Source organism: Agelaius phoeniceus, chromosome 13 (assembly GCF_051311805.1).
Source record: "Agelaius phoeniceus isolate bAgePho1 chromosome 13, bAgePho1.hap1, whole genome shotgun sequence".
Lineage (NCBI taxonomy): Eukaryota > Metazoa > Chordata > Aves > Passeriformes > Icteridae > Agelaius > Agelaius phoeniceus.
In genome coordinates, this window is record NC_135277.1 from 1,838,399 (window position 1) to 1,853,525 (window position 15,127).

Genomic DNA, 15,127 nt, shown 5'->3' on the forward strand with positions numbered 1-15,127 from the left:
ACCACTCCTCAGGAAAGGTAGCTGCCCTGCTGCTCAGAAATCTTACCCCAAATCAGATATCCTTCTAGAAAACAGCCTCTCATCTGGGGCTGGCTGCAGTCTAGGGGCTGGAAGGGAAGGGATGAGATCAGGCTGGATGTTTATCTGGGTTTGGGCTGGGAAAGTCTCTCTCAGCCTGGGTATCACTGTCCTTCCCTGCCACAGGAGAAGGGCACTGCTCACCCTGTGCTCTGCAGCCCCATCCCCTGCCCCCCCAGCTCCCCACAAAGCAGCATTTCCTCTGAGGGCAGGTCCAGGGAGAAGAGATTCCTTCAGGGAATGTCTCACTGGAGTGCCCCTTATTGCCTGGCTGAAACCAAAATCTCTTTTGCAGAAACCATCTTTGCCTGAAACCATATCCCCTGCTACAGAAATGAGGTGTTTATGGCTTATTTTGAAAATATTTTCCACTGAAAGGTCACAAATCCTGGAGTTTTATCTTGGTATTTCCATCTTTCCTCCCATTTGGTCAGAGGCCCGGTTAAGAGCAAAACTCTTTTTGGGGAACAGGCTGCCAGTGAGCACCTGAGCTCACCCTGTGGTCATTGGGCAGGGAGAGGGGAGGAACAGGGACAAAACCTGCCAGGGGCAGGGAACACATGGCACACACTGGGGGGGACAGCTGGCTCTGGGCCAGGCCACTGTCACCTGAGGGGCCAGCAAGGGCTCCGCTTTGCTAACCCACACCACCTATATTTGGAATATATTTGGAATATGAAGAGAATCTCTAAAATATTTACAAATAAGTACAATTTCTACCCAAATAACAGAATCTGAAAGGACTGAATTTGATTTTGTAGAAATTTGTGGAACAAGAGTGAAAATAACTGGAAAATGTAAACAGCACATGTTCTAAAAAAGTGAAAATAAATGTCTGAGATGTTTCACACACTCAAGTTATTCCTGCAGAATTTTTCAACCCCTTAATTTCTCAAACCAGCTCAGGCAGGGGTGATTTGCAGGTTTATATCTGAAGAGACACTTTATATCTGAAGAGGAGGACAAGCATCACTTGTGGCATTTTGGTGAGACAGCTCCAGTGATTCCCGTTGTGCTGGTGGATGAGAAGCCTTTCATTCCCACCAGGTCCCACTTTCCTGGCTATTTCCACTGCTTTGCTGGATGTGGAAAGACTCTCATAAATTTTAATGAAATTTAAAAAAAAAATGGAATGGGAAAGTGAGGAATGGTCACAGAGGCTTCACAAATCACACAGAGCCCCAGCATAGGAGGAGATGTCATTGTTTTATGGACTGCCTAAAATCCAGTCAGAGCTCCTGGTGCAGTGAGAAAGGGCCAGTTCAGGATCCTTCCTTAAAGGAAGAAAAAAGACGAGCTGGAAGCAGGCAGGAATGTTTTCCAGTAACAAATGCCTTTAGAAGGATCCGATAAATCTTGGCCTGGATTTATTTGAAAAGGAAAATTCACATAAAGACACTCCCTTGATCAACATAGCTTGAGTGGCTTATCTTTAAATCAAACCCAAAAGCTCCAAGGCACACATCTTTGAAATCTGAGCTTTAATGGCATTAAGAGACTCAGAGACCACCAGTTTCAGACTCAGATCCTGAAAAGCAGGACTTGAACCAAACTGGTTGATTGTATCCAGAACAGCATTTTTGTTTTCAGCTCGGGGGAGGCCAGAGAGCGAAGGGTCAAGCAGGACTGAGATTTATTTACTGGCACTGAAAAGTAAACACCAGGCATTACCCTGATAACAACCTGGCCCTGACAAAGGCCATTGGCAAGGCACATTCTTGAGGAGGAAGAGTTTGGGTTGCTGTATTTCTGCTTTGCTAAGGGGATAGGCAGCGAAGCGATTGCATTCTTGAGTGCAGACAGGCTGGGAGAGCTGCCCTGGGCTGGACGGGGCAGGGAAGGAGGGAGGGAGGGCAGCACAGGCAGGCTCAGGGCTCAGGGCTCTGCCAGCCCCTCTTTATTTCCAACTCCACTCTCCAAAAGCCAGCAGAGAAAAGAAATGGCTCGTTAGAGAGCTGATGGCCTCGCTGCAGGGCTTCTGTGGCAGGGTTTGGTTCTCACCTGCATTTGCACAGTTACACTCTTACCCATCCATCCCATGGCACCAGTGGGGAAGAAGCTTACTCCAGGAAAATCCCTTCTGGGTAGGTTTAGAGAGAACAAATGGGAAGGATTTTGCCAGGGAAAGGAAATACAATTGAAAATCCTCATCCTGGGAGGCTTGGGAAGAGCAGCCCAGACCTTGGATCAGTGGGAAAGGCCTCCTGTGGCTGGCAGGCTGATCTATAGCATCTTCACACTGCATTTCATTTGCCCATTATATTTAATTTTGATTATTTCTTAATTGCATAGTAAAGAACATTTCATTTAAACAATAATTAACTTTTTAAAGCAGAGCTTCCAAAGTCAGAAGATTCAGTAACTTTCTGAATGCTGTCCCTCAGACACAAACATTGAGGACAGGATGGATCTGAGTTCCAAAGGGGAATGTTGAGAGCATCCCAAAGAACTGCACCAGGATCCTGGCAGGAAGCAGGGTGAGCAGCCAAAAGCACACAAAACACAGCTGCAGAAAGTCTCCAGCCTGAAAACTGAGTTCCTCATTCTAATACAGATGTTTTTCTCAGGTGCAGAATAACTGCTGGGGGGTGGGACATAGAGCCACAGTCCTGGTGAGGAAGGGCACAGGCACATGCAGAAAACTGAAATTACTATTTTAAGAGTGCAGCTGTAGAGAGGTTTCACATGTTCTCATCCCAGCCTGCTTCTCTTTACTTATGGATTTACTTGTTTACATCAGAACCTTTTCTGAAGGAAAATACTGAGAGCTTTTAAATGCTTCATTCTCCTGAACCAGAGCTCACTGAAAGCCCTTTGTTGTCACAATCTCTTTATCTGCCTCATAGTCCTGATTTTCTTCATTTTGAGGGACCTCAACATATAGCACAGCTTGATAAATTTATGTCTCAAATTACTATCAGAATAAGCACAATTTAATACTTTGTATATTATTTGCAGATTTGATTAACATTTGATGACAATGTGTCTTGGCTGGGAGCCCAGAATGCACAATGCACCTGTCAAAAATGAAGAGCCCTTTATACCCATTGCTTTCCCTGGGACGTCCACATTAATCAACACAATTTGCTGCCTTTTTTTTTTTTTAAACCATAAAGAAACTTAACTAGTGGGACTGGACTGAGTGCTGCTGAAGTTGTTGATGGGATAGATGGAATGGACTGCTGGCCATTTGAGTGGACTTGGATCTGTGAGTTGGTTGGCCAGTCTCACCAGGATATTGCACATTTCCACCCTTTTTTTTGGATGGAAAAGGAGGAGAATTTAGTTTGTGAGAGCAAAACATCTGAGAAAAAGCAAGAGAGCATTTGTGACAGTCCATGTTTCATGGAGAAGCAGCTCTCCTGGCTGCTGATCCCTGTGGCTGCACTTTGCAATTCCATTTTTATACATTTGGGGTACGGGAGTCTTCACGTTCAAGAAAATCAGTTAGTTGGTAAAGTTCCTGGCTGCAAAGCCAAAATACATCCCATTTTTTCTGGTGACAGCAATCTGGGCTAGGACACTGCCAGATTCAGCTGCACTGAGGGACTGGATGTGGCAGAAGCAGTGGAGAACCTCCTGCCAGAGCAGCTGAGCTCCCACCTTCCAGCACCTGCCTCATTTTATTTGTCAGGGGCAACTCTGCAGAGACCTAAACCTGAGGAGTCATAGAATCACTAAGGCTGGAAAAGACCTCCAAGATGATTAAAGCCCAACTTTTGACCAATATCCTCTTTCCCACTCAACCTTATCCCAAAAGGCCACATCTGCAGGGTTGGTGAGCACTTCCAGGATGGTGGCCCTGTCACAAGTCCTGCACTGAGCCTGTGAGCCAGGCAGGGCACAGCTGGGGCCTGGGGCACAGGGACATCATCCCAGCCACAGTCTGCTTCCATCTGAGGGCAGGGTGCTGGGGATGGAACAGGGAGAGTAGCAGTAAGAAGAATCTGTGATATTTCAACATATTTTTGGCTACAAAGACCACACTGCGACGTCTGCTGATATGGAAACACCTCAAGGCATGTTTTTTTCCCCCTGGCTTCTCCAATATAATAAAGATACTGTTGACAGGTGGCAGACTGTGGTCTCCCAAACTGAAAGATGAAGGAGGAAAATAAAGCTGTCAGTCCCTGCTGTGCCTCCTTCGGAGCAGAGAGCTGGAGGAGCAGGAGCACTCCCACAAAAGGCCAGCACAAAACAGGGACTCTCTCTGTTTAACCACACAATTGCCCTTTATGATTGTGTGTTTTGACATGTTCTGTTTGATCACTTATGATCACTTTTATTATTAAAAAATTCAAAGCTCAGAGTTCCTCTTGCAAGCTGTCAACATGGAAGAGCCACTTCTGTTTGCTTTAGCCAGCAGCATGTGGGAATTCAATGTATTGTTAATTAATGTTTCATAGTTTGATCCTGAAAAACTCAAGAAGCAGCTGAGGTGATGGAAAGCTCAGCTTTAACTTTTCTCTGTAACTTATTATGAGGTACCTGTGCTGGTACAAATGGGTTGTGCTGCTGCCAGAGCAGAAAGGTGGACTTTTACCCACACTCCACATTCCTGCAGATACCACCAGAAAAGGGACAGCTTCTGGTAACAGAAAATCTCAGATCTCTCCTTCATCTACTTTCCAGTTTTCCCACAGAGAGGATTTTAACTCATCTGTATTTACTGTAACACGTGGGGTAACAGGGAGCAGCACTCCCTCCTTCCCCCTCTGGCCTTTCCCTGCTCATCTCTTTTTCTTTTAACATTTTCTTTTATTTACACAAAGTCCTCCTGCATGCTTTTAATCTTTCTGGCCACTGCTGAATTATGTTCTGTAAAGATGTTTAAGGAACTCTCAGCTCTGTTTATATACATACATAGAACAAAATGCAGTAGGTAGTGCAAAATAAACTTTCCCATAATCCTTATAAATCTGTCTTGTTTCAGAAAATTGTTCTGCGTGGGAGAATGGTGAGGTCACTCCAAAGGCCTAATTGCCAAACTCCTTTGGCAATCTTTCCCACCTTCTCCTTGTCCTCACCCCTCTGCTCCCCTTCCCTGCTCCATCCTGTCATCATTCCCCTTGTTCCTTTATTCATTTTAATCCCAGTTCCAGGGCACCTGGAAGGAAACACACGTGAGGGCAACTTCAAGAGCAATAATGAAGTCCTTAAAGAAAAGCACATGGCAGCTCTGAGCAGTAAAGAATTCCAGAATCCCAGAGTGGTTTGTGTTGGAAGAGACCTCGAATCCCATCCAGTGCCAGCCCTGCCATGGCAGGGACACCTCCCACTGTCCCAGGCTGCTCCAAGCCCATCCAGCCTGGCCTGGGACACTGCCAGGGATGCAGGGCCTGCCCACCCTCCCAGGGAGGAATTCCTTCCCAATATCCCATCCATCCCTGCCCTCTGGCAGTTTGAAGCCATTCCCTGGGTCCTGTTCCCATGCCCTGTAAAGCAGAGCCCTGCTGGCGGTGCCGGGTGCATTTTGTGCTGAGCAGGGACCATTCCTCACCTCTCAGCACAACTGAGCTCACATCATGATTTCCAGGAGCAGTTGCACTGCAAAAAGAAGTAACAATATCCAGCAACTCCTTCTTAGCAGGTTTCCATTCTCAAGCCTTTTCTAGAGGCTGGAGGAGCTCAAGGGCTGCTCTCAGCAAATCCCACTGGATAAATAACTCAGCTGAAAGCACAACCAACGCTCTGCTGTGCTATCAGGCTACAGAGCCAATAAACTAAAACAACACTCATGAAATCACTTAACCAAGAGGAGCTTTCCCAGTCTTGTTTCATGGGAAGAATGGCATCCAGCCCTGATCCCCAAAAGCAGCAATCATGCTACAGGATTAATAAACCCAACTTGAGCAGACGCGGCTCCGCACAAGAACACGCGCTGAGGTTCTCTTAAAAAAATTCCCCAGCTAGCAATGCAAGGAAAAATATGTGTAATGCCCTGATACAACTGACAAGAAAAACAGAGAATAAGATTTATAGAGTAAATTCATTAAACTTTCAACTCGCATTCCATCGTTCTGGAGTCCAACTCAAATTACTGTATGAAAGCTCTTTCTCATGGAACTAGATGAAATTTAAGATTACTTTTAATTACAAAGGGTGTGGGAGAATGTTTTCATGGGAGACAAATACCTCTACACCTCTTACCAGTGTGGATTTAAGAGGTTCACAACAAACAGAAACTGATTTATGAGCATTGGGGCATCATTGTGTCAGGCTGCAGCATGGGCTGAGACTTAATTTCTTTACTTTTACTGCCATGTATATATCTTTTGCAAGTTCTAATTGGAAATTAAAATGGCAGAAATTTTATGGGAGGAAAGTTTATTACTACTAATGGTTTTCAAAACTAGGCTACAGAAAAATATTAGCTGTGGTGATGATGTGTTCTTTTTAATTTAAATTTAGCTGTGCTTTCAATAACTTTTTACATAAATCATGGTTCTGCCAAATTGTTTCTCTGGTTAGTCAAACGTATCCTGTTTATTGAATAAATAGTGGTCTCTGACTTGCTTTTATTTGGGAATGAACAATTGTGCAGGAGCTATTAGCTCACATGCAGGTTGCAACCCTTCTTTTTATCAAGATTTCCCAAGTTTGCCAAAGAGAAACCCTTTTACAATTTCCTGTCACCCTGCCAAGCTAACCATTCCTGCTGAAGCTTTCTGAGCTAAGTACTGGGTTGGGTTTTTTTTTTTCCTAACCAAATGGTTCAGCAACTTCAGAGGAAAGGGGTTAAAACAAAGGAACAAACCCCCCTGGTAACCTGTCATTAAAGACAGATAACACAATACATGTGCCAGGGGGTCAGCTGAAGGTGAACTGTGACAGTCCTGAACAGCCAAGCACTTGACTTTGCACAAAAAGAACCTTTTAAGGCAGCTCAGGTTTGGATGTAAGAGAAAACAAGCACATCCCTGGGTGCTGAGCATCTATTTGCACACATTCACACCCAGCTGAAATGGACACAAGAATAAATGCAATCTACCAAAATGCAAAGACAAAACCTGGGCACACATAAGCACACGTAGAGCATCTCTTTGAGATGAGGACACTTTGGATTGAAGAAAGGGAAAAAGAAGAGGTTGCTGTGTTATCAACTGATGTACAATTTTAAGCCTTAAATTATTTTCCTTTTTGATGGCTTCTGCATAAAGGTGTAAACTATGACTGCACTCCTCTCTGGGAGCCCTGGAATGGAATTATTGCCCCACAGAAGGTGAAGGCAGCTCAGTGAGACAGGTACTGCTCCAGCTCTGAAAGGCTGCTTGTAGTGGGGGCTTGGAGGCTCACAAGAACAGAGTTTGGAGGCTTAGGAGACCAAGACCTCAACATAAAAATTTCTTGTCGATTATTGCTTTTTAAATTTCAACAGGAAGAAAAGAGATCAAAATTCAAGCCCATGAGATGGGCTGCCCCAACCCTCAGCTGACCAGAGCACACAGAATTTAAGACAAGTGCTTATCTCTGTGTCCAACACCTTCTGTCACTGGCACTGGTAAATCCAGTACCCACACCAAACTCTGCACACAACCCTTTTGCTCTCTGCCTTCCATCCTATTTTCAGCTTTTACAAAGGGGTGGAGAAAAGCTGTAGAAAACACCAGGATGCAATTGCAGGGTCATGAATTCCAGCATAGGTCACTGCTGGCACCGTGTCCATCCCTGCTGGCCTTGCTGCCTGCCCTGTGCCAGCCCCACAGTCCTGGCTGAGCTGTGATCCTGAGCAGGGAACTGACCCAACCCACAACAAGGTGATGTCAGCACAGGAGAGGAGCTGGGATGAGGAGGAAGAGCAGGCAGGAGGATGGAACCACCCTGCTCCGCTGCCAGATTAAAGGAACCATATAAACAGTCTCAGAGCTGTGGGGTCACTGCAGCTGCTGCAGTGAATTCCTGTATAAATGCACACTTGGAACAGTGAATTCCTGTATAAATGCACACTTGGAGTGGCTTTGCAGGTCCATCCCAAGTTCTGCAGTTTCACTGTCGTGGCTCCAAAGGCATCCAGACAGGATGAAAGACTTTGCTCCTCCAAAACATTTTGCAAAAGCTAATTATTACTCCTGTGCTGTCCTTCAAAAAAGAACTAACAAGATCACGTGTAGAGGCACAGGTTCTTCAGGTTAAGGGTTGGTTTACATCCCTGCACTATCAGGGGACTGGATCTTGCTTTCAAGAAAATGCATTTCATGCTGTTGTACTTGCAAAGGGAGGATCCCTCGTTTATGGCAGGAATTTCAGGCAGGAACCCAGGCTCTGCTATTCACAGATATGGGAGTCAGAGGCCACTACCTTCTTTAAGGAATTAAATGAGCAGAAATAATTCATACAAACCAAACTATCAGGCTGAACTGATGTCCAGGTGAACACGTGGAATTGTTTCTGTGCTTCCAAGATGATTTTTTTCTTTGAACTGAGATGATGATGTTGATTTGGTTTGAGGTCATTTTCCAGATCTGTTTTAGTATTAACTGAAGCTTAGCTGGTACTTCTTGTGGCACTGTGCTCTCTGCCAAGCTTTAGTTTGAGAGTGATTAATGGCACCTTTCATGTGCCACCACCCTCATGAAAATGCCAAGTACACCTGCAAGGAGTCTGCGGAAGTTCACAAGTTACAATTCCTTTATTCTCTGGTATTTCCTTTGTTTAAAGTTGAGCTCCTACCCAGAAATATTTGAAATCAAGGAAAGGTGTCTCCTTCACAATCCCAGCATGTTTTGATGGTGACCCCAACCTGAGCTGCAGGAGGGAGCTTGCACCTGGGGAAGGGCAAACTCCTACCTTAATTCCATGGATGGGGAACAGTGCTCAGAGAAAATTCACCAGGAATTTTTGTTGTTGTTTCTGCCGTGTTGTTTTCCTCTCTGTTTTGTGTTGTTGTGGCCAGTTCTACTCCCCCATCAGCAACTTTCAATGATTTCCCTTATTTTCCTTCATCAGCCATCTTTATCTCATAAATACTGATATTTCCCAGCCCCATTAGCAGTCTCCTATTTCCCCTTTATATCCATTCCTGCACTCAGATTATGCAAGTGCCTGTTTTCATACTCATTTTCACACAGCAGCTTCCATTTCCCTCCTCTGCTGGGCTGAGGGAGGGGAAGGGGGTGTTTGGTTCCCATTGACAAAATCCTCTTCCACAACTGCAAAACTGTGACTTCTACAGCATCTGCTGAAGTTTTCTTAAACCATTCCCCATTATCATCCACACTGTTTGCTTTAGGGTGTTTTTCTTTTTCTTTTTTTTTTCTTTTCAAACCACTTTGCTCATAATTGCTTTAATCTTTGGGAAAACAGCCCTTTTAAAGAATCCAGTATATCCATTATAGAATTAATGACTCCCAGTGGTCTTCCCTAGCGTGAGATGCCTTGACAGAAGGGAAGTGGAGCAGATTTATTTGCAATGGCACTTCACAAGATCTTGTTTCAATTTCTTGGCCATGCTGCTTTCTGGGACAAGTAGGTCATAGCACATAAACAGACAGCACTGCCATCAAGCTTTCCTTATCTTCCTCAATTTAAAAGTGGGATATGAAAAATGAAGTGAAAAGCAAAATTATTATTCATGGTTTTGTAATGCTTTAACACTCCTGTTACTGTATGCTGCATCCCACAGATGTGATCAACAAGCAACTGTGAAAACAAACACTGTAAAAGGGAAGGGTGGAAGAAAGGAAATAGGATTATTCCCATTTTACCAAAGGAGAATTGAGGCACTGAAAGATTAAACAACTCACTCATAGCACAGGCACACAAGGAAATGGAAGAAGAATCTGGGACTGAGCTCAGATCTCCCACAACACAGTCCAGGGCTTTAACCACAAACCATTCTTCATCCATAATGAATAGCTGCTGGCATGCACATCCAGCACCCAGCCAGGGAGAGGGACATGTCTAGTCAGGAGAATATTAACACTTAGCTGCAGAAGGGTCACTGGACCGTCCCTGGGAGCGCAGGATTCGACCCAAGTGTTTGATGGGATGATGAAGCAATTCAACCGTTAACTGGAGAGTGATTCCAGATAAAAAGGGCAGTGATGTAAACCCAGGACAGGGGCTGAGACTCTCATTTTCTGGAAGAAACACATTCGATTCATATGCTGATTTAGTTTAAAAAATGGAGCTCATTTAAAGTGGGGTGAAGCTTTTGGCACTCTCCAGTCAATAGTTCATGTAATGTACCATACCAGAAGATCTTCGTGTTCCTGCCAAACTTGCAGCCAGCAGAATCCTTCACTGGTGATAGCTGAACATTGCAGCCCTGTGAGAAAGCAGGCATTTCCCATGATATATGGGGAATCATTTTCTTATTGGCAAGGTCATTGGAAAATTTCAAAATATTTTGCCTAAAACAGAGAGAGTTTCATGCTACTTTTTGCAGGAATGTGTAAAGAAAAAAAAAAAAGATAGAAGGCAGTTCTGCAGTTTCCAGGGGATTTCTGTTAGAAGATAGGAAAAATAGGCTTTTTGTTTGAAGTGCAAGTGTGAGGTTATTGAGCCTGTGATGTCTTACAGCTCCTCAGAGCTACCATGAATGGAACAGCCTGAACCACTCTTGGTTTATCTTTTTGAGCTCATTCCTGAGGCACAGCTCCCACTCTACAGCTCTCAGATTTTCACCTGCAGCAGGGACAAATTCCCTGAATCCTCCCCTGCTCCCAGAGCAGCTCAGGACTGCTGGAGCCATCAGGAGTGGCAGCACAGAGGTGGCTCAGTGACAGCCTCTGTCCTGTGCATCCCCATGTCCGTGTCAAAGCAGGCACTGAGATGCCTCTAATTGAAATCAGATGCCAAACAAGACACAAGCAAAAGCAAAGAGCAGCACTGAAGCCTGACACAGAGAATTCCAGCAAAAACATCTTTCTAGATTGTTCAGGGAGCAGCACTTCTGCTTTCTGCCACAGGAAGGTCATCTTGGATATGATCAGGAACCCACTGATATTTTTCAGTAGCACTGGAGAAAAAAGTGCTGCTGCTGAACAGCAAAAGCAGCAAAGCCACACCTTGGCATTTGGCCTCTGGCCAAACAGAAATTTGAACAGAAGATGGAAAATTTATCATTGGGCTTTTGAACTAAAGCTTAGCTCTTTGCTCAGAAATAGGACAGACCCCCAGCAGAAGAGTCCCACGCTTTTAGGGACAAGATAAATGAGAGGAGGCAGAAATCCTGTCTGAACAGCTCTGAGACAGTGTTGCACCAAGTGTGGAGATCACAATGTCAAACAGCTCCTCAACATTTTCTCTTCTCTCAGAGGCTTGCTGGCTGAGAGAGAGGGCTGGGAAGGAGAGCAGTAAATGTGGCCACATGTCCAGGCCTGTGTGTGCCACATGAGATGAGCTCTCTTGCCCCTGCCTCCCACCTGGAAGCTGCTGTGCCTCCCTGGAGCTCCTGGGGCACAGTGGGAGCTCTTACTCACATCCACTGCAGGTCAGCACGACCTGGATCCACCAACAAGCTCTGTCTTGTGCTCAGTAGCTGCTCACACGAAATGAGGCTTGGATTATTAACTCTCCAGGAGTATCACCCAAACTGAATGAAGACTGTTACCCACATGATGTCTGCCAAAGGTAGCTCAGCTAAGCTATGGCTGTATCTCCTTTTTAGGTTTATGAACTCAGGGTGTGTAACAAAAGCCTGATTTATTTGCAGTATCGTGGAGTCCCTGAAGCTCCTGATAGCAGAGATGGCTCAAACTCCTTCCAAGCAGGGACCAGATTTCCAGGGCCAAAGCAGTGTAGATCTGGGGCTGGGTTCATTCCCCACCATGGAAATGAATCTCAGCTTGGAACTGGCTCCTCAGGGGAGATGGACGGTTCCCCAAAGTCTGAGGCTCTGGGGCTGTAACTGAGTTTTCATTAGGAAGGTTCCCAAGTCCACATCCTAGTCCCAAAAACATGAATAAAACTGACAGATGACAGCTCTGTCCCCACAAAGCAGCCACCAGTGGGAGGAATCCCAGTGACTGCAGCCACTCCCGCACCCCAGCATGGCCCTTTCACTGCAGTGGGGAGGGAGGGGACGTGCACTGTAGCAGTGCTGTCACAGGTATCATCTGTCACCACCCCAGCTCAGTAGCAGCCCTTAAAACTGTCTGGCTGCAGTGTGAAACTGCACCTGGAATGGGGATGCTCACGGAGGGAACTTCCTGGAAAAACCCATTAGAAAACACTTTTCTTTTTTTTCAAACACAGGAGCCAGAGCTCAGAGCAAAGTTTGCAGCTAAACCCAGCATGCTCAGGCTGTGAATCTTGTTGGTGCAGAACCAAGCCCTGGTCCTGGCTCAGCAGAACCTCTTAGATTAGGTGGTGATGTTTGCTGCAGGTTTAGGACCAGTGTGTATAAATTTACCCCTGGCTCCCAGCTTGTGCAATATTTCCCCCTTTGCCCCCAGGTTTGATTTGCACAGAGCCCAGGGGATGAGGGGCATCTGTTCCACATCACCTGCAGGACACAGCGCTCGCTTTGGACCCATTTTTCTGACATTTGCTGGAAGAGTTTTCCAGAAACACCCACCCAGAGAGGGCTGTTGTGCTGTGCAGGGAGCCATGCTGCCCACATTCCGGGGCAGGAGCCTTCCATGATTTCTCCTTTGCAGGCTGGATGCTGATTCCAGCCAGGCTTGTAGCAGCTCCCAGCAGAAGTCCCCATCCCTGCAGGTCACAGTTTCAGTGAGCCCAGAACCCAGCTGCTTGCCCTCGTGCAATTCCCATTGCTGGGAATGCTGAGCACTGGATGCTTCTTCCCTTTCACTCCTCCCCACACAGAAAAGCAAACACCTACATTTGCTTTTTAATCTAAGGCAGTCCACTGACCTTTTCCATTCTGAGAGCATTTAGCACTCCCTCCAGGCACCTGCAAAGAAGGCAAAGGGAGCTATTCCACTATGCCTGAAGGAAAAAAGAGGAACCTCTCTTTTTTCTTCCTCTTTCCTTTCCCTCTCTGCCTTTGCTGCAAGATCCATTTTCAGCCTGATCCTTTTCCCTCTCAGAGTTTCTTTTCTCTGTCTTATATTTCTACTGCAAGGATGCAGAACTGAAGCAACTGCTTGGATCTGCTCTGCACAGCCTCGGCTCACCCAGGAATGGATTTTGGGAGAAGAAGAGGGATTACCTCATCCTTATCTTGAAGCTGCTCCTTTCTCTTGACTGTATAATTTCCCTGACATCCCACATGCACCAAGTCCACTGAACACCACTGAGCTGGACAGGTTCCAGTCCAATATTCATGCAGGCTCCTTGTTAACTCCAGGATTTCACAAACCTCGGTGCAGGAACTAATGAGAAATCAGAACCTGGCGCCATGGCTGGACTGAAATCAAACCATGAAGCTCCTTCCCGACCTATTAAAAAAATTACAGTGTGGAAAGTGAATTTAATGGTGCAGAGTGCTTAATTGTAATATCAGTAAAGGCTTTGATCTGGGTGACTCTTGACATCACAGAATGAGGAAACTCCCTTAATGATTTGAAAAACCACACGAACGGTTGGGGAAGGAAATTTGTTTTATGTGTATATATTAAAAAATGTTACGAAGTCTCAGGAAGAATTTTATTTTGGTGGGGAGGAGGACTGTTGGAAAAGGGATCTGTATCACAAAGGGAAACAGAGGTTGGCTTAAAAAAACAAACAAGACATGGAGGACATTTTTAGTGCAGTGGAATCACAATGGCCTGGTACAACGTTGCTGAGGATTAAAAAGTGTGATGTTCTTAGCAAGGCCTGTGCTAAGTGTGGGGTTAGCCCAGAAGCTGCACCTCAGGTGTCTCAGAGCTCCCCAGGGCTGAGGGGTGAATCTCTGCCTCCTCAGCCCATGGATGATGCAAGACAGATCCTTCTCCAAAGCAGCTGACTGCAGTTGTTGTGTTGGCAGAAGAGCCATGGCTCCACTGACCCTTCCAAGTGAGAGCCCGGGAATTTTCTTTGACAGAGGCTGCCTGAAAGAGCCAGGCAGAGGCAGAGAGGAGGGAGCTGCACCCTAGAAATCAACATCAGTGCCTCTCCCATCCTCCCTCCCAAGCCAGAGCTCTGAACACCTAGGAATGCACTCAGCAAGAGGCCCTACCTCCAGCTGGCAAGGAACAGCCACAGGCTTCAAAGTCCTGTCCCTTCTGCTGGATCTTCTGCATCTACCTTAACGTCAGAGATGACATTTCACTGAGCCAGGTCTCCCAAAAGGAAGAATTTCCTGCACCTTAGGCTGCTGACAGCTGCCAGAGTTGATCTGGCAAGACTATTTTCATAGTCTGATGTGAAAACCAGAACTTCCAATGACGCCAAGGAGCAAGAGTGTGATCTGTGGCTTAGGAGAGGAGAGGAAAAAATACATCTATTGGTAGAACTACAGAAAAACAAGTCAAGGTGACTCATGAGGTGCCCATGGTCCTTCAAGGAGAATTCCCAGGTACCTGGTTTCCCCTGCAGCTCAGGCTGCCTCAGTAAACCTCCAAAGCCTGGGTGGGAAAAGTCTAATTTCAAAGGATTAAAATGTAGAGCTTCATCCTAATGTAGTGGTTTGGCTGATAAGGTAATGTTAGGTCATAGGCTGGACTCAATGATCTCAAAGGTCTTTCCCAGCCCAGTTTATTCTGTGGGGTATTGCTCCTGCTCAGCCTTGCAGGGAATCTGGAAAACCTGCCCTGAGGCTGAAGCTGGTGGGGATGCAGCCAGGAGAGCTCTGCTGTGTCCCATGCCTGGGGATGGACACTGTCCCACAGAGCAACCTCCATCCCTCCTTGGGGACTGGATTTACACCAAGCCAGGATGTGGCACGAGACAACAGAAGTGGAAACTGCACTCGGTGAGTTCCTGGATGGGAATGCTTCAGTCCTCACAAGGAAGCTGTAGGAGAACAACTCTAAAACTGGAATATTTTATCTGAGCTAAAAGATGAGCGCCTGTCAGGTAAAAAAGTATTAATGTAAAGTTGAACTGTGTACCTGCAAAGTCACCCTCCAGGCACTGAGAAATTCCCATGACATTCAGACTCTGGCACATAAAGCTGGAGCAATCCAGCTGTAAACAGACCAGATCTCACCCCATCCAT